This window comes from Papio anubis, chromosome 4 (assembly GCF_008728515.1).
Source record: "Papio anubis isolate 15944 chromosome 4, Panubis1.0, whole genome shotgun sequence".
Lineage (NCBI taxonomy): Eukaryota > Metazoa > Chordata > Mammalia > Primates > Cercopithecidae > Papio > Papio anubis.
In genome coordinates, this window is record NC_044979.1 from 112,998,265 (window position 1) to 113,025,202 (window position 26,938).

A 26,938-nucleotide genomic window follows, 5' to 3' on the forward strand; every position below is an offset into this window, starting at 1 on the left:
TTTGAGCCTCTTGGGTAGCACAGAGCCACATGTATAGAGAGTAAGTGATTACTTTGTCTGCCAACATCGTGTTTATCAGAACCACTGGACAGATCATTTAATGCAGGGGTCCCCAACCCCCGGGCCATGGGGCTGGTACTGGTCCATGGCCTGTTGGGAACTTGGTCTGACAGCAGGAGGTGAGCAAGCATTACCACCTGAGCTCCGCCACCTGTCAGATCAGTGGTGACAAGATTCTCATAGGAGCGCGAACCCTATTGTGGACTGCACATGCGAGGGATCTAGGTTGCAGGCTCTTCATGAGAATCTAATGCCTGATGATCTGTCACTGTATATATTATATGTAATAATAAATACATGTATATACTTTATATATTACAGTGTAACAATAGTAGAAATAAAGTGCACAATAAATGTGATGTTCTTGAATCAGCTCAAAATCATCCTCCCCCAGGCCCTGTCTGTGGAAAAATTGTTTTTCATAAAACAAGTCCCTGGTCCCAAAAAGGTTGGAGATCACTGGTTTCATGGACACCCTTGGCTCCCAGACACATCTGAGTTGGGACTCTTGGTTATAGCAGAAACCCATGCAAATTAGCTTAGGCCAAAAGAAGGGGTTAGTCACCATAAGGTTGCAGCCCGTGAACAGACCCTGAAGGGAGAACGCACTCTCTCTGGCAGAGGTCAGGGTGCCTGGAAAATAGTGGTAGCAGGGGTTACATTTGAAAGGGCCTTGTCAAAGGTGCATGGTTTGCATTAACAGAAAGCGAATTCACAGACCATCCAGGCCTGGAGGATGGGATGGGAAGTGAGAGTGAGTTCAGGAAGGACTTATTAAGTGGATGCCAACTGTCCAGTGAGAGATGAAAGTGGCCCAGCTGACCGTGCAAAGGTGGGGGTAGAGTGAGTACATAGACCCCAAGGAAATCAGAGTCGTCTGAGCTGAAAGTAGGGCGGAGCAGCACATGTGCAGGGTGAGTGTCCTCTCCCACACAGGGAGGAAAAGAAAAACATTTGTGCAAAAGGTTAGGCAGCCAGGGGAAACATGAATGAAACCAGCGTCCTTGAGCTAGAGAAAGTGACACTATTGTGGATCAGCCGCATTTTTGCTTCCTTACAAAAGCTCAACAGGGGTACACTGTGGTAGGTCAGATGGGAGTGCACAAGCATGAAAATCCATGGACTTGGTATTTGAGTCTGCTCAGATTTTAACTTAAACATGAAAATAAGTGTGTGAGTTTAGAAAAAATAAAATGCTTGACTTTCTTATGCGGAATGAAGATTATGCCTTTACAGTCAAGGAGTTCCATATATTCTGAGTGCTGGGAAATGCGATTCCACTAAATGTTGAACTGTCCAAAGTCACTAGTGAAACACGCACGTGCATACACCACACACACACACTCAGATGGTTAAGATTTTGTGTGCTGCTTTTATAAAATCTCATTTTTCACAGTTGTATTTTCCAACCTGTAAGTCTGCTATATCTTTAGGTCTTGCTCAAAGCTTGAATGAACGTTGAAAAGTTTGGGCATCACACTTTTGGTCAACCACTGCGTGCTGGCCAGGCTCCAAGGAAAGGACAACCCTCAGGGGCTCCAAGGAAAGGACGACCCTCAGGAGCTCCATGTGTGCATACAAGTGGGAAACAGCCTCATAAAAACCAGTTCAATACAACAGGTTTTAACAGATGCATGTGGTACAATGAAAGGAAAAAAGCGGTGTTTAGTTCATATCCTAGAAAAATCTCTAAGCCTGAGATTTTGAAGAATTGTCTGAGAACGAAAAGCTATCAGACTTGAAAGTATTTAATACAGAATCTTCCTCAATGGATTGGGCATTCTTATCCCTTCTCCCTGTTGTTGGCTTCATTGCAAGGACTCTTTTGCAGTAAGATGGCATTTGTAGATAACAAAAGTAAAATGCTTTTGGGGTCTTTCTTTTGACAGTTTTTGAGATTAGTTTAATGTTACTTGTACGCTGTGAGCTTTAAGTTTTGATGAGCTGAATCTTCAAGCAGATAAAAGATTTTTACAGTTGCTCGGTGTTATGTAGATTCCCTATAGGTAAAAAAATAAAAGGCCAGGCACGGTGGCTCACGTCTGTAATCCCAGCACTTTGGGAGGCTGAGGCAGGTGGATAACTTGAGGTCTGCCGTTCGAAACCAGCCTGGCCAACGTGATGAGACCCTGTCTCTACTAAAAACACTATATATACATATATATATATATATATATATATATATATATATATATATATATATATATATGCCAGGCACAGTTGGAGGGGGATGTGTAATTTCAGCTACTCAGGAGGCTGAGGCACAAGAATCACTTGAACCCAGGAGGTGGAGGTTGCAGTGAGCCGAGATTGAGTCACTGCACTCCAACCTGGTGGACAGGGTGAGACTCTGTCTCTAAATAAATAAATAAAATAAAATATAAACTACAACTCTTAATATTTTCATTATTGGAAAAAATAGAAAAAAAATTTCTAGTTTTAGAAAATTTTTAGTATTTTCTACAAATCTCTAGAAATCCTAGAGATTTCTAGGATTTTTTTTTCAATAAATTGTTTCACACATGCCCATGTTTATACATCAAATCCACATATACATCTAAGGCAGGGTTGAATTACACCCATGTTTACTAATTTAACTATTACTATATGCATTAAATGTAATGTGTTACCTAATGTTTAATGTCACTTTTATAAACATGCTTTATGTGTGAGGAAAATAAACAAAAAAGACATGAGACAATTAGGGTTCAGCCCTTTTTGCCCTATGTCCCTTCCCCAGAACTCAGAATCTTCTTAATTGGCACAGATCCCTAAAGGGAGCAAATGTGACAATTAGAAGTCTGCCCTAATTGTAAGAGGCTCACAGGAATACCTGATATTGGGAAATACTCTTATTTTCTGAGTGGCATTGTAAGTGATCCTTGGACACAGCATGAAGAACTCATGTATGTGGGAGCAGGGACACTTTTTTACTCAGGATAGAACAAACAAGCAGCCAGAAGGACACATACAGCTAGACCACTTCACATTCATTTGCCTTTGTCTAGCACTTGAATGTGCCTTTAAGCACCCACTGTCTGTGGTTCCTAATCCTGAGTCTCTCCAAAGCAGTGGTTTCACACCACATTGACAGAAGCCTCCGCGTTCAGACACCCCACTCCTTACAGCTAGAGTTGCTCTGATTCTCTATTTTACATATTCTGGTTCTATGTAAAATTTAATCTAACTGGGGTTCTCTGAGGAAAATTAAAACAAAGACAGCAGATCCAGGTTTCAGATGTATGATACCATTCCAGTCACATCTGAACCACCTGCCAATGGTGACTAAAAAAGACGCAGAGGAAATTAAAGGGCCACTTTGCATGGCTAAGCAGGGGAGAATGGTTTTGCTATCTGGTTTCTGGAAAGAATGGTTTGGTTTCCTTGGGGCCAGTCAATAGAAAGTTTGGGTTTCTTCTGAGTATCCAGTGACCATATGTTGCCTGCAGTGGCGGTCCACTCCTCCCCATGTGTTAGGAAAACCATCTGATTAAATCAAGTTCTCTAGGGCAGCAGTCCCCAATATTTTGGGTACCAGGGACTGGTCTCATGGAAGACCATTTTTCCACAGGGTTGGGGATTGGTTTGGGGATGAAACTGTTCCATTTCGGATCATCAGGCATTAATTAGTTAGATTCTCATAAGGAGCACGCAACCTAGATTCCTCGCATGCGCAGTTCACAGTAGGGTTCACCCTCCTATGAGAATCTAACACAGCCACTGATCTGACAGGAGGCAGAGCTCGGACAGTAATGCTGCCTCACCTGCCACTCACCTCCTGCTGTGCAGCCCAGTTCCAAACAGGCCAAGGACCAGTATTGGTCTATGGTCCAGGATTTGGGGACCTCAGTTCTAGGGTGTGAAAGACTAACAGTTTTACCTCCACCACCCATGTGACTATTGTTTTAAATGATTTTTATTTATTTATTTATTTATTTATTTGGAGCCAGGGTATCACTGTGTAAGGCTGGAGTGGGGTGGGGTGATCAAAGCTCACTGCAGACTCCAACTCCTGGCTCACGTGATCCTCCCACCTCAGCCTCCCCAGTAGCTGGGACTACAGGCATGCACCATCACACCTGGCTGATTTTTAAAATGTTCTTGTAGACACAATGTCTTGCTTTATTGGCCAGGCTCGTCTTGAACTCCTGGCCTCAAGCAGCCCTCCCACCTCGGCCTTCCTACATGCTGGGATTACAAGCATGAGCCACAGTGCCTAGCCTTAAATGAATCTTGATAGGTGGAATATCAGAGCATATTGGGAAGAGGTCCTAAATATCCTACTACATTAGAAAGGGGTTTGCCCCCCAGTTCCTGACAAAGCCTCAGTTTCTGAAACATCATCATTGCTACTGGACGATCCATGGAGATCCCTTATGAGGGAGGCTGGACCCTTATCAGCCTGGGTTTTCTAGGTCATACATAGTGGGTCTCAGAGCCAACCCTTCTCCCAGCCAACTTTGCAAATGCTGTTTCTTTCTTAGTTTCTGCAACTATTCTACTCCTTGATCCAAAGGTGTGTCTTGTTCTGCTTACTATTGATGTCATTCAGAGATAACCCTTATTCCTTCTCTGCTTCCTTGATCTTCTCCCAGTGTCAATCCAGATCAAGAATAATTCTCTGGACTAGCCCTGGACGAAGGTTCTTGTCTCCTGGGATTGAATGAGCTCAGATGAACTCCCTGGCCACTATATCAAAGCTTCACTGTTTCTCTCCTTTACACTCAATCTTAGTAGCTTTTTTCTCTTCCCTTATGAAAAAAGGTTGTCAGCTCACAATAACAAAAACAGCTCCAGGGAATTTTGTTTCCTTTTTGGGAGATCCACAAAGTTTTTATTTTAACCAACTCATTGACATACTAGAGAACATTGTCACAGTGTCCCTTCCCTTGCCATGTGTGGATAGTAAGCAAAAAAGAATGGTTTAAAGTAGTTGACATTTTGCTGTGCCCCTAACAGTGACTCGGATGGAATATACTTACTCATCTCTGTTTTGTTCTGTTTAAAATTTTATTATGCAATATTTGAACAGAAGGAATAGATATTATAGGTATATGTATAAGCGAGGCATATTAATAAAACAAACACATCTCCCAACTCAAGAATCAGAACAGCTCCAGGTACCTATGTGTTCCCTAATCCCATCCCGCTGATTTCCTGATATCCTTTTCCCAACATCTTATTATGAAATTTTTCTCTTTTTTTTAAGATGAGGAGTATATATTTTTGTTGGATTTTGTGGTTTTTTGGTGTACAACATGACGTGTGTGTACGCATACACATACACACACACAGTGACATGGCTAAATCAAGCTGATTAACACTCATTTCCTCACACACTTACCATTTTCTTGTCATGAGAACATTCAGAATTCACCCTCAGCAATTTGTAAGTATATAATACATTGTTATAGCTACAGTCACCGTGTTGTACAATAGGTCTGAACTTATTCTTCTTAAGTGGCATTTTGTATCCTTCGACCAACATCTTTTCCATCTCTTGTTATGAAAATGTCCCAGCATACAGGAAGATTAAAAGAATTTTGCTGTGAACATTGTCATTATTTTTAAAGTGAGAATTTCTTTGGGGATTTTTGAAGACCATTTCATGAACATCAGTGCTAACTGAGTTATGAGTTTCCCTCACGGTGCAGATTGTGAATTTCCAGATGAAAGGCTCTTTATAAGCACCACAAATAACTGTCAAAAATGCAACCCATGTGAAGGCAAATAGAGTAAATCTAATCTTTGCTAGACCTTGTCCGTGGATGTAAGATGAAGTGTTTTGGAAAAAGCATGAAGCCTTTGTGTAACGAACAAGTCATGAACACACGGAGCTAACATTTCACTCCAGGCTTGTGCAAACTGCCCGCTTTGATAAATGCAGCCTTCATGACGGCTTTCGGTTGTTCTGGTCACGTTTTCCTTCTCACAGGCTCACCTCATGTTAACACCCTCTCAGTTCTGCCACCTTTTCAATACCTAATTATATCTCAAGTCTTAAATTTCCCTTACCCACCAGAGCATACTTCCTCTTAATGCTCACAGTGCCTAATGCCCAGCTCAGATTTGGATAACCTTTTGGATAATTCTTCTCAGTGAGCCATGGAGTGTTTTCTCAGCATAATGTTTACGTATTTCGCAAGTGCTACTTGAGGAGGAAAAATGGATTTCCTGATACAGTAGATGGGATCTGCAAATAAAAGTGGCAAATATGGGCAATTTATTTGGTAAATAATGGTAGACATTTGTACCCCCGCATTCGATTCTGGAGTCCATTGCTGTGTGCAGAGGGCTCTGTGGGTGAACTGTAAAAGAAACCCTCAACGTCTCCTTTTGCTCTGCCATATTTTTTTCAGAAAGCAGAAAGGGGCTTCAGTCAGAAGGAGTATACAATAGAGCTTCAAGAAGAGGTCGTGAAGCAGTCCTCATTTTGTATTTTAGAGCCATTTTCATTATGCTTCTGTGTCTCAGTCAATTTTCTGTGGCTGTAACTGAACATATAAGACTGGGTAATTTATAAAGAAAAAAATATTTTTTATTTGAATCCTGTAGGTTGGGAAGTCCAGAGTCGAGGGGCTGCATCTGGTGAGGGCCTTCTTACTGTTGGGGACTCTACAGAGGCCTGAGGTGGCAGGGGCCTTCACACAGTGGGGGGCTCACAACAGATGGCCAAACTGGCTTTACAACAGACCCGCTTTTGTGATAACTAAACCCCTCGCTCAACAACCCATTAATCCATTAATCTACTAAATCATAAATAGGTTAATCCATGCATGAAGGCAGAGTCCTCTTGACCCAATCATCTCCCGAAAGTCTCACTTCTCAACACTGCTGCATGGCAGACTAAGTTTCCAACACATTAACTTTTGGGGACACACTCAAATCGTACCACTACGTGATGTTCTAGAATAGGGGCTCTTTCTCTAGGGACTGGGGGCCCCTAGGTCTGAGTTTCTAGAAGTTTGTCTAGAGGCCACCTGCATTACAATTACGAGGAGTGTCTGTTCTCTTGCAGGCTCCTAGGCCTCTTCCTGAGATCCCTTAGATGACTGTTTTTGGGGCTGGAGTTTGAAAATTTGCATTATAACAAGCTCTCTGGCTATTACTTTATGTATGTTATAGTTTGAGAACTACTTCTCTAGAGTTTCAAGGTTGAAAGCTGCCTGAAATTGTAGGCAAACATGTTTGCGATTTGCATACTAACTTTTTTTCTGTGGCATTCAGCATATTTGGAACTATTAATCTAGAAAACAGAAGCTTGGACCCTGAAAGAATACTGCTCTCTCACACATTTGGGATTGAGTGGTTCAGCTTCTGTGGGAAATGATGCCCAGAGAGGCTTAATGAGAACTTTCTGGGAGAGTCCCAGCACTCTCCTCTCTAATCATTGGTGGTGGGGCCTTCCACAGTGAATCTACCAGTACACAGGTCTGATCATGTCACCCTTCTTTCAAAAAGGTCATGTCATCCCCAGTACCTAATGGCCAGAACCCCGGGATCTGAGCCTGACCCCAGGGCAGTCTAGACTGAGTTTGTCCCTCATCAAATTTTTCAGTGTATTCTCCACAGTCATCTTTCCCGTGCTGTCTTCCAGCCAGGGTTTGAGCCAGTCACCCTTTTATTCTCCATGTATTGCGGTTTTAAAAAAGACTGTGGATTCAGACAACTTGAGCTCTAGCCCTGGCCCTGCTACTTGTCAGCTGTGTGAGTCTAGCCAAGTGACTTAATCACTCTGAGCCTTCATTTCATCCTTAATAATAGAAGAAAAATAGCACCTACTTCAACCCGTTTTGCAAAGGTTAAATGAGTCTGTGTGAACATGAAGCTTAGCACAGCGTCTGGCACAAACACTTTGGCTGGCGCCCTTCCTCCCATCTCACTGCCTTCTCCCCTTCTCTACAGATCCCAAACTATCCATCTCCTCCTGAAGTCTTCTCAGTTCTTCCCTTTACTCCCCTGCAGGAGGCACTGTCTCCCTCTTCTGAATACTGTTAACACATTATTTTCATCTTTCTTTAGCACTTAACCAATCCTGACTTTGTGAACTTTTCAGGCATCTTTTTGATCTCCCCTGCCCCTGTGGGCAGGGTTTTTTTGGTTTGGTTTGGTTTTTGTGACAGAGTCTCACTGTGTCACCCAGGCTGGAGCACAGTGTCATGATCTCGACTCACTGCAAACTCTGCCTCCCAGGTTCAAGCAATTCTGCTTCAGCCTCCCAAGTAACTGGGTCTACAGGTGCCCACCACCATGCCTGACTAATTTTTGTATTTTAGTAGAGATGAGGTTTCACCATGTTGACCAGGCTGGTCTCAAACTCCTGAACTCAAATGATCTGCCTGTCTTGGCCTCCCAAAGTGCTGGGATTACAGGCGTGAGCCACTGCACCTGGTCTGCAGGGTTCTTATCTAACTATCCCCATGAACCCAGCCACAAGCTTTCTTGCACATTGGAACTTGGTTTTAATGCTATTCATGATAGAGAGGAATTTAGTGTAAGATGTATTCCATGTTACCCAAGAATTTACTGGATTAAATAAGCTACCACTTCATAACACGAAAGTGCCAAATATCAAGTGATCCTCCAGCTTGGCCTCCAGAGAGCTTTCTGCAAAGCTGCTGCTTTCTATGATAGCTCACATGTGTTGAGCTCCTTGATGGTTATTGGGCACTGGTCACTGTGCAGAGCACTGCCTCCTCACACTCGCCCCTTGACTTGGGTTCTCTCACATCCCTAATTTAAAGGTGAGAAAGTGGAGGTTGAAAGATGGAAAGAAACATGTCCAAGGTGCCACAGCTAGAGGTTGGGCAGCAAGGGGGACTATATGCTTTGAATCACTGTGGTTCGCTACCAAAGCCGCTGTGGCGTTCCTCAACTCCAGCCCACTTGGACCTTCAAGTCTTACAAAGATCCTTTCATTGTAGATTCTTTAAATTAAAGATGGCTTGTTAAAATGGAAAACTCAACTGCAAAAGCAGCCTTTTCAGAACACTTCCTGAAAACATATTTTTTATGGAGCATGATACCTGATTCATATTCACCAAGCACTGAAAATAATATTGTCTACAGAAAAAAGCCTTGGAGAATATCAACTACTTTCTTAGAAGTGCCAGGCCCTTCACAAGTAATACCGAGGAAAAAGAAAGCATTTTCTCCAGAATAATTCATCTCCTTTCCTCTGAAGTGAGGAACCATCAAAGTTGTTGACACTCAAAAGACACAGGTTCTTGCTTTCCACAGAAAATAATAAATGGAAAATAGCCAAACCAAGATGCTGGAGAGAGTGGCTGACAGCAGCACCCAAGGGCTCCAACTTGAATCGAGCTGTATTATTTGTGCGGCATCAAAGTGAAGCTGAAGTCTACAGCATTGAGAGCAAAGGAGACTGTAATATTAATAGAAGCCTCTTACTCCCAAGTCTGAGAGTTCCAAGTATGGTAAAAATGGCAACCTTTGCTTGAATTATGCTATGCTTCAGCAGAAGTTCTTTGTGCTTAAGAGCTAGGTATGGTACTAAAATGGAATGGCTTTATATTTTACTGGTACCTGAATGTCTTAACATGGCTATGTTCACCCATTAAAAGAAATATCATTGGTTATTTGGGAGAATTGTATATTTGCTAAGTTTATTGTTGTTGTTGTTTTGTTTTTGCTGAGACAGCAAAAAAACCTCTAAATGCAAGGTTTGTACTTTTTAGTTTTAAGAACAAATGACTACAAAGAAGTGTTTTAAATACATTTAGTATTGCTTATTGTCTCTATGAAATACTGCGGCATAGAATATGACTGCCTTAATTTATACCTATGGAAAGTTAGTTAACATCCAAATTTTCCCAATAGTAGCCCATATCTCAGTGTTACATAAAAGAGCCTAAGGGAGAGTTCATTTTCAAAAACATGATTGAGATTTATTTATCACCATTTAAATCGACCCTGAAAGGTGCATTTATTAGATGTTATACAGGAACCTTTGCTTTGTCTGTGGAGGGTAAAATAATCAGACATCTCCAGCAACCTTAGATCTGACACTCTGATCCTGTGACCCCCAAATCAGTAGAGGAGTTTCACAACTGCACTTGCCAGTTTACCTTATCCTGCCCTTAGCAGAGTTGGTAACATTCACTTGTATGCAAGATGCACTTTGCAGAGCCTAAAAGAACAAAAGATGGGGACATCACCAACTTATAGCACAGGTTGTGTGACTGTGTTTGAGCTTGCAGGTAATGAATGTTTGCCCAGGATTACTTTCACTGCACTGTGGCTCCTGGGACAAGCTGTGTAGGTAGAGTCATCCAGCTTCCACCCCCTCTAATGGTTGGAGGGTGCATAAAGAACGTGAGGATTTTGAGTAATCAAATTGACTTGTATTTTTTATTGTTTTCTAAGTTTTATTTTATTTTTAATCGACACATAATTGTACATATTTATGAAGTACAATGTGATGTTTCAGTACATGTGCACATTGTGTAATGATCAAATCAGTGTAATTAGCAAATCCATCACCTCAAACATGTGTAATTTCTTTGTAGTGAGAATAGTTATAATCCTTTCTTGTAGCTATTTTGAAATATGCAATACATTATTGTTAACCATAGTCACCCTACTGTGCAATAGAATAGCTGAACTTATTCCTCCTATCTAACTGTAACTTTGTAACACATTGACCAACCTCTCCTCATTCCTCTCTCTCCCCTAACCTCCCAGCCTGTGATAACCACTATTCTACTCTCTTCTTCTATGAGATCAACTTTTTAAGATTCCACATATGAGGGAGTTCATGTGGTATTTGTCTTTCTGTGACTGGCTAATTTCACTTAACATAATGTCCTCCAGGTTCATCCATATTGTGGCAAATGACACAATTTCATTCTTTTTATGGCTGAATAGTATTCTACTGTGTATATATACCATACTTTATCCATTCATCTCTTGATGGATACTTAGGTTTTTTCCATGGCTTGGCTGTTGTAAATAGTGCTGCAATAAATAAGAGAGTACAGATCTCTTGGACATATTGATTTCATTTCCTTTGGATAAATATTCAGCAGTGGGATTGCTGGATCATATGGTAGTTCTATTTTAAATTTTTTGAGAAACCTCAATACTGTTTTTCATAATGGCTGTACAAATTTACATTTCCAGCAACACTGCATAAGGGTTTCTTTTTCTCCACACCCCACCAGCACTTGTTTTCTTTTATCTTTTTGATAATAGTCATTCTAAATGGAGTGAGACAATATCTCATTTTGATTTACATTTCTCTGATGATTAGTGATGTTGAGTATTTTTTGACATACTTGTTGACTATTTGTATTTATTCTTTTGAGAAATGTCTGTTCAGATCTTTTGCTCATTTTAAAACTGAATTATTTGGGTTCTTTGCTGTTGAGTTGTTTGAGTTCCTAATATATTCTGGATATTAACTCTTTGTCAGATGTATAGTTTCCTAATATTTCGTCATACACTTTTTTTTTTTTTTTTTTGAGACAGAGTTGCACTCTGTCACCCAGGCTGGAGTGCAGTGGTGTGATCTCGGCTCACTGCAAGTTCCGCCTCCCAGGTTCACGCCATTCTCCTGCCTCAGCATCCCAAGTAGCTGGGACTACAGGTGCCCACCACCACACCTGGCTAGTCTTTTGTATTTTTAGTAGAGACGGGGTTTCACCATGTTAGCCAGTATGGTCTCGATCTCCTGACCTTGTGATCTGTCTGCCTTGGCCTCCCAAAGTGCTGGGATTACTGACATGAGCCACAACACCCAGCCTGTCATATTCTTTAAGTTCTCTCTTAACTCTGTTGATTATTTCCTTTGCTGTGTAGAAGTGTTTTCATTTGATATATTTCCATTTGTCTATTTTTACATTTGTTGCCTGTGCCTTATTTAAGAAAATATTTAACCAGTCCAAAGTCATGAAACATTTCCCCAATGTTTTCTTCTAGTAGTTTCATAGTTTCTGGTCTTAAATTTAAGTCTTTACTCCATTTTGAGTTGGTTTTGGTATATGGTAAGAGGTAAGTGTTAAGTTTCATTCTTCCGTCTATGGACATCCAGTTTTCTCAGCTCCATTTACTGAAAAGATTGTCCTTTCCCTAATGTGTGTTTTTGGTCCCTTCATGGAAAAATCAGTTGGCTGTAGATATGTGGATTTATTTCTGGGCTCTCTATTTTGTTCCATTGGTCTATATGTCTGTTTTTATGCCAGTACCATGCCGTTTTGGTTACTATAGCTTTGCAGTATATTTTGAAGTCAAGTAGTATGATACCTCCAACTTTGTTCTTTTTTCTCAAGATTGCTTTGCCTATTTGAGGCGTTTTGTGGTTTCATACAAATTTTAGGATTTTTTTCTTTCTATTTATGTGACAAATGGCATTGGTATTTTGATAGGGAGTGTATTAATCTGTAGATCACTTGTGGTAGTATGGTCACTTTTGTGGTAGTATGATCATTTTCACAATATTAATTCTTTGAATCAATGAACATGGGATATCTTTCTATGTATTTGTGTACTCTTCAATTTCTTTCATCAGTGTTTTATGGTTTTAAATGTAGAGATCTTTCACTTCCTTGGTTAAATTTTTCCTAGAAATAGATTTCTTTTTTGGTAGCTACTTTAAATGGGATTGTTTTCTTGATTACTTTTTCAGATAGTTCACTATTAGCACATAGAAGTACTACTGATTTTTGTATGTTGATTTTTATCACTATATCTTTATTTTAATGCAAGTTTTTATCAAATATTTTTGAGCATCTCCTAAGCTCAGTGCTCTGTGAAGGTAAGTACAGAGTTGTGGGGAAAAAAGCATATAAGATATATTGTCTTTTGTGTGGGTACTCATCTACCATTTGCAGTTGACCTCACTACTTAGGTTATAATTGAGTTACGGTAACATCAGTCTCATAAACCTTTCCCCTGGGAAAATAGCTCTTCCACTTCTACCACAAGTCTCACTTCCCTGTCGACCTGGTAGGTGGAGCCAGGCTGGAGAATAGATACCTGGTTTTCCTCCCTTATTCCTAGTTTTCCTGTTCCTGCCCGCAGGTAAAGATACTGCAAACATCCTCCGCCCCCAATACACAATGGAGGCTCATTATTAAGTAAAGTAATTTATCTACTGTAGTCAGCATGAGTTAGTGTCATTGGTATGCTGGTAAACGTTTAAAACCTGACAATTTTTGAAAAATGGAGAATATATATACACATACACTTATTTTAAAATATTGCTAATATAAAGGATGTGTAGCACACAGTTTACAAATAATAATAAAATGTAAAATCTTCTTTATATAAATTCTGTGAAGTCAGTTGATTTTCATACAATGTTTACCTTGATTTTTGCCAAATTTCTGACGATCCATAGTCAATCTATGGTTACAACAGATGAATGAGTATAATTCAAGTTGAATGTTGTTTGATACTTTCATTTATCTTAACTAGTAAGACATATATTGGAACTTCACTTATTCTTCTGGTATGTGAGTAACTATTTTGCTAAGGATAGAATTTTTCTGAATACTGGAAGAATATATCATAAATGTTTTTTGCTACTTACAATGTAACAAGTGTAGGCACACTTTTAAGTTTAATCTATGCTATTAACATTTTCTTTGTCACTGTTTTAAGACTACACAATTAAAAAAAAAACAATAAATCAAGATGTGATTTGTAGCATTTGCCAATTCTTTTTTTTTTTTTTATTTAATTTTTTTTTTTTGAGATGGAGTTTCACTCTGTCACCCAGGCTGGAGTGCAGTGGCTAGATCTTGGTTCACTGCAAGCTCCGCCTCCTGAGTTCACCCCATTCTCCTGCCTCAGCCTCCTGAGTAGCTGGGACTACAGGCGCCCACCACCATGCCTGGCTAATTTTTTGTATTTTTAGTAGAGACGGGGTTTCACTGTGTTAGTCAGGATGGTCTTAATCTCCTGACCTCGTGATCCGCCCACCTTCGCTTCCCAAAGTGCTGGGATTACAGGCGTGAGCCACCGCCCTGCCAATTCTTACATTATATTCTCACCATGTCCAATTTCAAGCTATCAGTGTGATGCTACTGAACACTGAGTTGGGAAGAGGTGCCCAGTAGCAAACCATTATATAGCTATGATACTATGAAATATGTATTTGGTCTTCATCCCAATTTCCTGAGATAGAGTTTCTAAAATCCTTGGAATCTCTGGAGAAATAAGAGTGCTTTTTTTTCATGCTAAAGAAATGACTGGTTGCTGGACGTCCCTAGATAGCTTCAAGATAGGGACTGGTCATAAGAAAGAACATTAGAGGATTGGGTCTTTCAGCACTACCCCTCAACTTCTGGGGAGGGGAGAGGGGTTCAAGGTTGAGTTGATCACCAATGGCCAATGATTTAACCAATCATGCCTGTATTCATCTGTTCTCACGTTGCTATAAAGAAATATCTGAGACTGGGTAATTTACAAAGAAAAGAGGTTTAGTTGGCTCATGGTTCTGCAGGCTGTCCAGGAAACATGACCGTGGCATCTGCTTGGGGAGGCCTCAGAAAACTTACAGTGATAGCAGAAGGTAAAGGGGAAGCAGGCAGGTCTTACATGGCTGGAGCAAGAGGAACAGATGAGGGGAGGTACCACACACCCTTAAACAATGAGATCTCAGGGGAACTCACTCACTATACAGTACCAAGGGAGCATGGTGTTAAACCATTAGAACCACCCCCATGATCCAGTCACAGCCCACCCCCGCCAGGCCCCACCTCCAACATTGGGGATTACACTTTAACATGAGATTTGTGTGGGGATGCAGATGCAAACCATGTCAATGCCCGTGCAGTGAAGTTTCTGTTAAAAACCCAAAAGGACAGGGATAGTGAGGGGGAAGGGGCTGGCTTCGTGATGGCTGAACACATGGGGAGATTCCTGAAGGGTAGCACACCTAGAGAGGGCACGGAAGGTCCAATCCCCATGCCCCAGAGCTTGCTCTGTGTGTCTCCTCCATCTAGCTGTTCACCTGTACCTTCTGCAATATCCTTTATGATAAACTGATAAACATAACTAAAGTGTTTCACTGAGTTCTGTAATCTCCCAGCAAATTAATCAAACTTGAGGGGTAAATGGTGGGAACTGGCTCAGAATTATCGGTGACAGCCTACTTCTTACAACTAGCATCTGAAGTGGGGCCAATCTTGTGGGACTGAGCCCTCAACCTGTGAGATCTGATGCTGTCTCCAGGTAGAGTGTCAGAATTGAATCAGAGGACACTCAGCTAGTGTCCACTAGAGAATACCCTGAAAGACTGCTTGGTGGGGGAAAATCCCCACACATTTTGGTGGCCAAGGGTCACAGAAGTATTCTTTGCTGATTATTGTGTGAGAGTAGGAAAGAGCACTTTGGTTTGTTTTTTTCTATATTTAATAGTAGAATTTCCATCATTATAGATTCAATACACACAGAAGTACTTCAAAAGCACAGATGACTGTATAATGTAGTAAAATCATTAGGATATGATGAGGTTTTGGTATTTATTACATTTTCCTTTAATATAATTTAATTTTAAGTTATATAATCTAATTTGTAATAATGATTTCATGGTTTTATTTAACAATTGACATGCAAAATTTCTGAAAATTTAACAATCTTCTCTCACAAGGCAGTGTCAGCTGGCTCCAGCAAGCTGGAATGGGATATGGGTTAGATTGTATGTTGAAGAACCCTTAGATGTATTGCAGGAGAGGATGGGCCTATATTACTTGGTAGGTCCTGGCTAACGGGTGGTTTCCAGGGCTCACTTGCTCAAAGATCAAGAGCAAGATAATCCTCACAGAGCTTCTTTGGGAATTTCATGCTTAGAAGTCACCTCTCTTAAACGAGAGGATTCTATTAGAACACGCCTTCTCTGATTCATTTCTAACCCCGAGATGATTTATTTGCTTATTTATAAAACATAGCTCTAGCAGTTTGTGCTCATTATCTGTTTGTGCTTTATAAATTACCTAAACGTTCGTAGCTTAAAGTAACAATTACACACCTATACCACATAACAATGTTTCAGTCAAAGATGAACCTTATGTATGCTAGTGGTCCCGTTAAGATTATGATACCATGGCTGGGCGCGGTGGCTTACGCCTGTAATCCCAGCACTTTGGGAGGCCAAAGTGGGTGGATCACAAGGTCAGGAGATCAAGACCATCCTGGCTAACACAGTGAAACCCTGTCTCTACTAAAAATACAGAAAAATTAGCCAGGCATGGTGGCGGGCGCTTGTAGTCCCAGCTACTCAAGAGGCTGAGGCATGAGAATGGCGTGAACCCGGGAAGCGGAGCTTGCAGTGAGCCGTGATTACACCACTGCACTCCAGCCTGGGTGACAGAGAGAGACTCGGTCTCCAAAAAAAAAAAAAAAAAAGATTATACCATAATTTGATTGTGCCTTTTGTATATTTAGATATGCTTAGATGCACAAATACTTACCATTGCATTACAATTGCCTACAGTATTCAGAACAGTAACATGCTATGCAGATTTTCAGCCTAAGAGCTATAGGTTATATAGGTTATATTGTATAGTCTAGGTGTGTCTTAGGCTGAACCATCTAGATTTGTTTAAGTACACTCTAGGATGTTCACACAATGATACATTTCCCAGGACATATCCCAGCCATTAAGGGACATGACCGTATTGATTTTCTCACAGTTTCTGAGGGCAGGTGTCTAGAGTGGCTTATCTGGAAGGCTCTGCCTCAGTCTCTCATGAGGTTGCAGTCAAGATGTCAGTCAAAACTACAGTGTCTGAGGGCTTGACTGGTCTGCCGGGTCCTGCTCCTATGAGGACTCACCACATGGCTGTTTTCCTTGCTACACGGGCCTCTCCATAGGGCTGCTCAGTCGTCCTCACAACATGGCAGATGCCTCTTCCAGAGCAAATGGTCACAGAAGAGAGCAAGTCAGAAGTCATGATGTCTTTTAAGACCTGGTCTCAGAAGTCGCACATCACTTCTGCTCTATTCTCTTCACTAGGAGTGAGTCACGAAGTGCAGCCTCTCAGGCTCCACCTGCTGAAGGTAGTGTCAAAGAATCTGTGGACATATTTTGAACCACCACACATACCATAATTTTAGGTAAACTTTAGCTCATTTTGTTATTTTGATTCATGCTTTCAAATTTTAGGGTTTTTATTTTACTTTGTAATAGTTCCTTATATTATCTATATTTTATTCCTTTAGACACTATTACCTTTTACTCATTCTAAAGTCGTTTTTGTGACTTCTATTACTAATATGCCTAATTAATGTTGTTTGAAATTTTGATTTTATGTGATTGAATTTGGGCTTTTCATTGATAGTATAATTTGCTTTTTCTATATTAACTATGATAATCTTTAATAGTTGGATTTATTTCCAAGTCCTTCAAGCTTGCCTTTCTTGTCTATTCGTCTGCCTTCTCACCCAATTTGACCAAATAGGTTCTTTTGATAATCATCAGATTCTTTTGGTAATTATAGGCAAGCTCCGACATTTAGAGGCAGGTGGGAGCTCTGTATCTCCTACCCCAAAACTACACTAAAAAGTGATGTGCTACAGCACAAGCCAGTTGCAGACTGAATTTGGTCACCTGTTAGCAAGCAAGCACTAAACGGCTGACTGTCCCATCCATGGACTCTGTGAAGACCCTACCACTGCCTTTTTGGCACCATAGCACATACCTTGTAGGAAGGACTAATTCCAGCACAAACATAACAAATATCCTGGCCGGGCACGGTGGCTCACGCCTGTAATCCCAGGACTTTGGAAGGCCGAGGCTGGTAGATCATGAGGTCAGGAGTTTGAGGCCAGCCTGGCCAACATGGTGAAACCCCGTCTCTACTAAAAATACAAAAATTAGCTGGGCGTGGTGGTGGGTGCCTGTAATCCCAGCTGCTCAGGAGGCTGAGGCGGGAGAATCGCTTGAAACTGGAAGGTGGTTGCAGTGAGCCAAAATTGCACCATTGCACACCAACCTGGGTGACAAGAGTGAATTCCGTCTCAAGAGAAAAAAAAAAAAAGCAAATATCTTGATGACAGGAGTGGCTTACCTTGTGATGGGATCAGGTGAGGGATGTTCTCTGGGCACAGGGCAGAATGTGGTTCTAGACTGAGGATATCTCTTCAAAGGGATTGTTTTCTTGGCTCACCAGTTTCTTCAGCCCCATTCATTCCAAGTTGGAGATGCCTGTACAATACTCTGGTTGATGAAAAGTTATTTCCAAATCCCATAGATCAACTAGCAGCCTCCTCTGATACAGATTTAGATTGAGTTTTTTGAAGGAAAGCCACATTCTGAACTGAACACTCCTGTAGGAGCTAAATAACTTCTCCTACGATTGGTGTGTGGGGATTTTAACTCAAGGAAATTCAGTGTTATTTACCCAATCCTAGGTTAATGGTTAAACTCAAGCACACCATCCATATGAAGGCATTTTAAAGCTAACTCCTGATAGATGGTGTGCTTGAGTGTAATCACTAACCTCGGGCTGTACCCTCTAAGTGAGAATACTGTCTTGGTCAGCACTGACTAGGTTCTGCTGTGAGAAACTCCAGAATCACAGGCAACTAAAATGTTGACGGTGTTTCCTTGCTGGCTCGTGGCTGGCACCTCTGATATTGCTGGGCCCAAGGGAAATTAAGGGCTCTGAGGAGTTCACTAAAAATTAAATGTACTGGCTGGAAATAACACATGTTACTTTGGCTCACAATTCATTGACCAGATGAGCCTCCTGCCCCCATGCCACATCTGGCCAGACAGAGCAATCCTGTGAGTGGCTGGAGGGGGAAGAACTGGGGTTACTTGGCCAACAGTACACTGCCTTCTGCTAACACCCTCCTGCCATCTTGTCATGGGAGTTAGAAACAATTCATGAAAAGTCATCAGTGAATATCAATTACAATTATAGGGCTGGTTCTTTTAAACAGCCCACACTTAAGCCAATCTCTGGATTCCTAGAAACTCTCTTCCCTCTGTCATGCATCCTGAGTGATGCCCACAGGGTGAGGTGCACTCGGCTAATCCTACACTCATTCGCTTCCTTTCTCACAGTCGAGCTGAATGCTTAGAGAGGCAGTTGTGTGTTTGCCCTAGCTTGTTTATGCCAGTAATACTTACTTTTACAATGACATAATTTAGTTAAATAGTACATAATATTATAAAATATAAGGACAAAGAAAGAACAAATCTCTTTTAAAATTGCTACTGAAATAGGAACTGAATAGGCCATATCATAGCTACTCAGATTTTAATGTGCACACAGACCACCCAGAGAGCTTGGTAAGGGACAGATTCTGATTCAGTAGGGGAGGATGGGGCCTGAGACTTCACATTTCTAATTAGCTCCCAGGCGATAGGGACACTGCTGGTCCACAGATGACGCAGGGAATAGCAAAATATGAGACTGTTACAAAAGCTTATTGGAAAATCATTAAAATACAAAAAGAGATTGCCTGCAGGTCGCTTTGCTAGTACTTTAAGTTATCCAAGAGCTCACTCCACTTTGGAAAACCTAGACCTGGATATCATGAAGCTGCTTCCTCTTGTAAAGATAATGTGAATACCATTTAGTAATACACATTTTTTAAAAAAAGAGAGAGAGAACTTGACCTTATTATGAAAAATAAATACATGGGGTTAAAAGTTTCTGGAGGCATTTTATTGTTTTTAAGTGATCCATTACTTAAGAAAACTTTTTGCACTGGAGAAGAGAGTTTCTGTCACATTGTATTAAATGCACAATTACCAATGGAAGTTGATAACAAGACTTTTGGCAATTAACCAAACTTTAAGCAGATACGTCTCATAAAATATCAGTCAAAGTCACCTCACTGCCCAGCTCCAAAAGTGCCTGGTACATAGAATACACAAGCAGACCTGCAACATATTTTGAATCTCGGGGCTTTTGGTGTATTGTTTTGTTTTCTAAGAAGGGGAAGGTTAGTAACATTCACAATATTGGGAGAGAGAAAAACTTGCTAGGTATATTCAAAGCAAATAAATGCTCTTTACTTCTGATATTTCTTTCACACACCCATGGTCACAGCTGTGGAAATTTTTGTTGTTGTTGTTCGTTTGTTTTGTTTGTTTGTTTGTGGAGACAAAGTCACACTCTGTCACCCAGGTTGGAGTGCAGTGGTGCGATCTCGGCCCACTGCAACCTCCACCTCCTAGGTTCAAGCGATTCTCCTGCCTCAGCCTCCTGAGTAGCTAGGGGATTACAGGCGTGCAGCACCATGCCTGGCTAATTTTTGTGTTTTTAGTAGAGACGGGGTTTCACCATATTGGTCAGGCTGGTCTTGAACTCCTGACCTCATGATCCACCCGCCTCGGCCTCCCAAAGTGCTGGGGTTACAGGCGTGAGCCACTGCGCCTGGCCAGAAATGTGTTTTATAGTCACAGTGGGGGTGGGGAGGGATAATGTAATTCTTCATTGTACGACTAAATCCTGATAAGCTTGAGGGATTTTCAAAGGAAAAATGACAATGAAATACATTGATATAGGGGAGCCATGGATTGAGAACTATTTCTTATATTCAGTCGATCAGTGATATATTTGTGGAATAATTTCAGTCCTCATCTTTCTATGCTCTCTCCAAGGGCCAGAGAGCTTGCTGCTAAAGGAAAGATTGAGAAATTCTCCAACCATCCCAAATGGGACAGTCTTAAGGTTTCCAAACAGACCCATCTGCACACAGATCCACTTCCCAGAATGCTCTCCCTCCATGTTCCAAACTCATCTCCTCCCTTATTCAAGGCCTCTAAGTTTATAAGGGATTGTTCTGTGCAAACTATTCCTTCCTGATTTAGACCCAGTCTCGTTTCTGACTGCTAATAGGTCACTGCGTGACTTCATATCAAATTCCAAACTGGAGTCTGTCTCAAGTATTAATACCATTCTGTAAAAGACAAGAATATTCTCCCCCTTCCACAGCTGTGTAGTGAAGGACCGTGGGCAAGTACCCACCAAGCAAGGTATCCCAGAAATCACAAAACAAAAAGGCTCATAGACCAAATTAAGACGCTTAATCCCAAAGTTTACTAAAAGAATATAAAACACAAACAATCGAAAACTATGGGGTAGATTAACACACTTGGGTTATATATATATATATATATATATATATATATGTGCAGGAGGAAGGCCCACACTACCTAAATCCTGGGCTAGTAAAGTTCATGTGTCCTGTCTGTCTGCCATAGGAGCCTTGTCCAATGATGGTGTCATTAAGATGCCAGAGTTGAGTTTGAGCAAGAGTACTCCCAGACTAGAAGGTATCTGAGGCCACTGACATACCTTAGCTCTATTGCAGTGATGTAACCAGCCTATAGCTGTAGCTTGCCAGTTAGCTGCAAAACTGCCATGCTTTCTAATTGCACCTCTTGGACAAAACACATGCAGAGCCAGAATGGGGACATACTAGGTGTCACCAGTGGATCATCAATGTCAGGCGTGACCCAGCTGTCACCCACAGGTGTGTGCTCATAACTTGGTCTACCCATCCTTTTCTAGATCTAAGTCACACATTTTTGCTGTCATATATTCCATTTTCTACTTTTAGCATTTCAGGTTTCTAATTTACTGTCAGCATTTAGCATATATGATTAATTCTGCCCAGGTCTCACAGGCCATTTGCTTACTCACTGCCAGGACTTAACACAGACTACGAGATTCTCCTGTGGCATACAAACCACTTGCTAACTCACTATCTATGCTTTTACATTGCTTATGTATTTCATCCACTTAATTTGCTTTTCTTGTCTTCTTCAGCAGAATCAAATAATCTCAAATAATACAGCAAACTCATATTATGCAGTAGAATAGGAGGACTGATGGAAAACACAAAGTACAAAACACATTTTTGATGGCTTAGCCAATAATTAGTGCTCCTTTAAAAAGTGGCACATGATTCATTTAGAAGAAATAAGACCTAGTATTAATAGATCAGTAGGGTGACTATCATTAACATTAATTGGGTGTACATTTCAAAATAGCTAGTAGAGAATAACTTGAATGTTCCTGGCATAAAGAAAAGATAAATATTTAAGTTGATGGATATTCCAGTTACCCTGATTTGATTATATGAATGTATCAAATTATTATTACTTTCACACCAACCTAATATGACATGTACATTGAATATACATATATCTAATATGTATCAATAAAAATGACTAAATAAGTAAAGATAAACATCATAAAAAGAAAAAAGTGGTACATTATTGAAGATTCTTTTAATAAATTCAACTAAATCTCCTAATTATAGTAATAACTTATGCATGCTTATTTTAGGACATTGGAAAATATAGAAAAGTATAAAGAAAAAACATTGTCCTTAATGCTACCAGCTGGTAACAATCATTGTGAACATTTTGGTATACTTTATTTTTTAGATCTTATTTTAATAGATATCTTTCCCCATCTGTTTAGGTTGTACATACATTTCTATTGCCCTGCTGTCACAGGGCAAACCCCAAATTTGGGATTCAGCCTGGAAGGCCACCTGGGCTCTTGGCTTTACACAGGAAGGAATTCAAGAGCCGGCTGACAGGGTAAAGTGAAAGCAAGTTTATTAAGAAAGTAAAGTAATAAAAGGGTGGCTACTCCATAGGCAGAGCAGCCCCAACGGCTGCCGGCTAGCTGTTTTTATGGCTATTTCTTGATTATATGCTAAATAACGGGTGCATTATTCATGAGTTTTCCAGGAAAGGGGAGGGAAATTCCTGCAACCCATGGTCTCCCTCCCTTTCACGCCATATGAGGTAACTTCTGGACATTGCTATGGCGTTTGTAAACTGTCATGGCACTGGTGAGAGTGTCTTTTAGCATGCTAATGCATTATAATTAGCGAATAATGAGCAGTGAGGACTGCTAGAGTTTCATTTGTAGCCATCTTGGTTTCGGCAGGTTTTGGCCGGCTCCTTTACTGTGTCCTGCAGGATCTTCATGACCTGTGTCTTGAGAAACCAGTCTTGCCGAACTCCTATCTTATGCCCTTTTTCCAAAATATTATATGTATTGTATCTTCCTATCTTCATGTGTTTTCTTTTTTTTTTTTTTTTTTTGAGATGGAGTCTTGCTCTGTTACCCAGGCTGGAGTGCAATGGCGAAATCTTGGCTTACTGCACCCTCTGCCTCCCGGTTTCAAGCAATTCTCCTGCCTCAGCCTCCTAAGTAGCTGGGATTACAGGCGCCCGCCACTACACCCAGCTAATTTTTGTAATTTTAGTAGAGACAGGGTTTCACCATTGCCAGGCTGGTCTTGAACTCCTGACCTCAAGTGATCCACCCGCCTCAGCCTCCCAAATTGCTGGGATGACAAGCATGAGCCACTGCACCTGACCACTTCACATATTTTCTATCTAGTGGGAGACTGCCTTTCCCTGGCACTGGCTGCAACCAATTATTATTTTAGAGAAACAGTTAACAACTGCCTGACCTTTGCCTGAAGGTTACATACAGGTTGACATTCCTGGGTGGCCTCTCCTGCTCTGTTCATGTCTGCCTAACTATGTACTCTAACTGAAAGACTTAGTAAGGGAAGGAGATTCTCTGCAGACTATGAATGCCCCCCACAAGAGCCGGCTTTGCAGGGCCATTTCAAAATATGTCAAAAAATGTATTTTGGAGTAAAATACTTTGATTCCCTTCAGCACTGGCTATGTGTTATGTGATGCTATGCAAACATGTTTGGAATTTGGTAACTTATTACAAAGAGTTACAAAGAGTCTGTTCTGTCAGTCTTGGGATCTCTATTTTAATGTTAATGCTGGTCAGTTTTGCCTGAACTCCAAAGGGAGGAGGGTATCATGGGGCATGTCCCGTATGGCCTGAACTGGTTTTTCAGGTTTCTTTGGGTCCTCTTGGCCAAGAGGAGGATCTGTTCAGTCAGTTGAGGGACTTGGAATTCTATTTTTTGGTTTATAAGACCATGGTAATTTCTGTATTTAGTCAGCATTTAATCACTAAATCTTAATCTTAGTAGGCATTTTTTTAAATGCTGAACTAAAGTGAGATCTTCTCTTCCTTAAAAATCTGGGATTCTCATTCATTCTCTGATCAGTTCAGATGCAGTGCATGAAAAACCATAAAGCTAGTATTACAGCTATTTGAGAATTTGTCTAGCAGGTTTTCCGGTCTTTACTAGAAAGCCACCCTTACCCTAAAAAAGAAAGAAAAATCATAAACCTGTGTGTGTGCTCCCTGGACCCTTCTTTTCTGCAAAATCTTGCTCAAATCAGAGACAAGGACCTTCTTTTCTTGGCTAGTCACTGCCCTGACCTTTACCTGAAATCCTTTAAGATGGCCAAGCTCTGTGGTTTCAACCAGGCAAATACTTCAACAGAAGGGGAAGGGGATGCTCTTCACCCTTTCTCACTCTGTCGCCCAGGCTGAAGTGCAATGGCACGATCTCAGCTCACTGCACCCTCTGCCTCCCGGGTTCAAGCAATTCTCCTGCCTCAGCCTCCCAAGTAGCTGGGATTACAGGCACCTGCCACCAGCCGGGCTAGTTTTTGTATTTTTAGTAGAGACAGGGTTTCACCACATTGGTCAGTCTGGTCTCAAACTCCTGACCTCAGGTAATCCGCCCTTCTTGGCCTCCCAAAGTGCTGGGGTTACAGGCATGAGCCACTGCGCCCGGCCACTCTTCACCTTTTATTACCTTCCTTGAGCCAAAATAACTGTGCTGTGGCAACCAGCATTCAGCACCCTGCTACCTCATCTGAGGCAGGCCCAATGAAGGTTTCTCTGAAGGACTATTTTTTAATGAGGGAGATTTTTTTTTTTCCCAAGACTTTGGCAATCATTGTGTTCCCCTTACTTACTGCCACAAGTGTGATTTACTTTTTACATAGCAGGATTCCCAGATCCTAAGAATGACTTAATAGCAATAGATAACTGTCACATATTGCTAATTCTATTTATTTCCCAAGAAAAAGAAAGAAGTGTTAATGGTATGGTGTTCGTTACTGGGGCTTCAGTCTTAAAAGGGGAATATAAACTTCACAGGGCTGTGCACTGCACTGTATGTGAGGTCACACAGTCTGGGAAGCCCTGTGTCACCTTGTCAGGCTTCCTAAAGGAGCTCTCAACTTCCATCCACACACAAAGGCATCCCCTGGGGGCCAGGCCCTGGGCAAGGCTAGCTGCCTCAGGAAGTTGCCCACACAACCACAGGGCAGCAGATCTGCCTGGTAACTTGAACAACCACTAGCCCTCCCCGCTTGGTAGCCATACTTCTTATGTTACTGCCCCAGAAAGCAGAGCCCACGGGCATCATCACTTCCATCTTAGGCTGGCACCATTGATACTGGTGGGCTGGGGTCATCCCCAGATACCGGTAGGACCTGGACTCAAGCCGATGTCCAGACTTTTGACACCAATTGTGAGAAGGAACTTGAGGATGAATCCAAATATCATGAAAGTTGGGAGATTTATTTGCAAAACAAAAAGTACATACTCAAAAAAAGGAAGTGCAGGCATACTAAAGAGTGAGTTTGCCCCGTGGATTTGAGCTGCTACCTTTATGGGTTTCTTTAACCAAGGGGTGGAATATTCATGAAAATTCCTGGAAGAAGGTAGAAATTTCTCAGAACTGTGGTGCCACCCGTTTTTACACCAAATATAGGTATTCCCAGAACTGTCACGAGGTGGTGGGTGTGTGATTGAGGATGTTAATGAGCATATAATGAGGTTCTAGGAGAAACCCAGGCCAAATCTGGCACCACGTTGGGTCCAGTCGGTCTTAGCCAACTTGGTCCACACCCTGATTTTTCAGGATTTTATAAGCTCACAGCTTCTGCAGCTATTTCAAGTGTCCTTTTGCTAGTCATGTGAAACTGCCGCCTGGAATTTTCCACATCTCCTGCAACCACTTTGTATTATTCTTATCTTACCATCAGTGTGCTATAGCGGGTGAAATCCCTCCTATCGGCAAATGATTATTCTTCTTCCTCTCCAAAACTGTTAGGAGATATGTGTTTGTTTCTTAATTTTGATACATTATGGGATTTTGATATTTTGGTATTCTAAAGAGTTTAGTATTTTGCAGGTATTTTAATTTTAAAAAGTAGGCACTGCCTCTATCTTTACCTGATTTTATCTGAACCCAAATAGGTCTTATTGTTTTTAAGACAACTATTTTAATCGGTGTCTAGGGTTTGTTGCATTCGATTGTTCAGTTTTGCATAAGTGAACCCTGCTTTGATGACAAACAGCCAACACCTCTATGATGATCTCATTCAGCATTCGAGTCCAGGGTAGTTTGCCACAGGTCTCGGCTCTCAGAGGGTAACTGCATATGCATGAATCTCCTGCCTCATTGATTTAACGCCCTCAGAAGAAGTGCAGTGGGCCGCTCTCTCTGCACACTTCTGCCCTGAGTGGGAGATGGGCCGGGCTCCAGGGAGAGGCGCTAGGAGTGCGTTTTGATAGTTTCTTCCACAGTATGCACGGCTACGAAGTCAGCTCGGCAAGTTTTTAATTAAGTTTGAAGTTACATTACATACTTTATTTATTAAATTTAAATCTATGGTAGTTTTAAAACTCATATGAAGGAGAATTTGTAATATTTTACATTCATGTACATCAGAAAGTGAGAAAAAAAAATTGAACTATGTTTTAAATTGAGTTTTATTTTCCCCCTGCCCTTGAGTCATTTTTAAGTATATACATGGTAGTGTGTGCATCATATTCATTTCATAAAAGCACCGATGGTTGTAGGAGATCGGTGAGCTAAAGGACAGGCACATATCTCTCAAACTCATTCATATTGTCCAATAAATTAAATTCTTAAAGAAAGGAAAAAACGCCTATTAACTGGAACACAAAAGTCCCCATCCCTGGTCCCAGGGCACCTTTCTCTAGTGTGATGTAATCCAAAGGAGAACTTA

At 41.2% G+C, this 26,938-nt stretch overlaps 1 protein-coding gene and 1 non-coding gene across 10 annotated transcripts in view; both read left to right on the forward strand.

The window, feature by feature from the left end:
• Positions 1-26,938, forward strand: part of HECW1 (HECT, C2 and WW domain containing E3 ubiquitin protein ligase 1) — a 456,185-nt gene that overhangs the window by 57,029 nt on the left and 372,218 nt on the right. The gene's annotated exons all lie outside the window — the stretch shown is intronic.
• Positions 24,140-24,201, forward strand: LOC116274749. The gene has a single exon (XR_004183527.1). It is a non-coding gene; the product is annotated as a U7 small nuclear RNA (small nuclear RNA).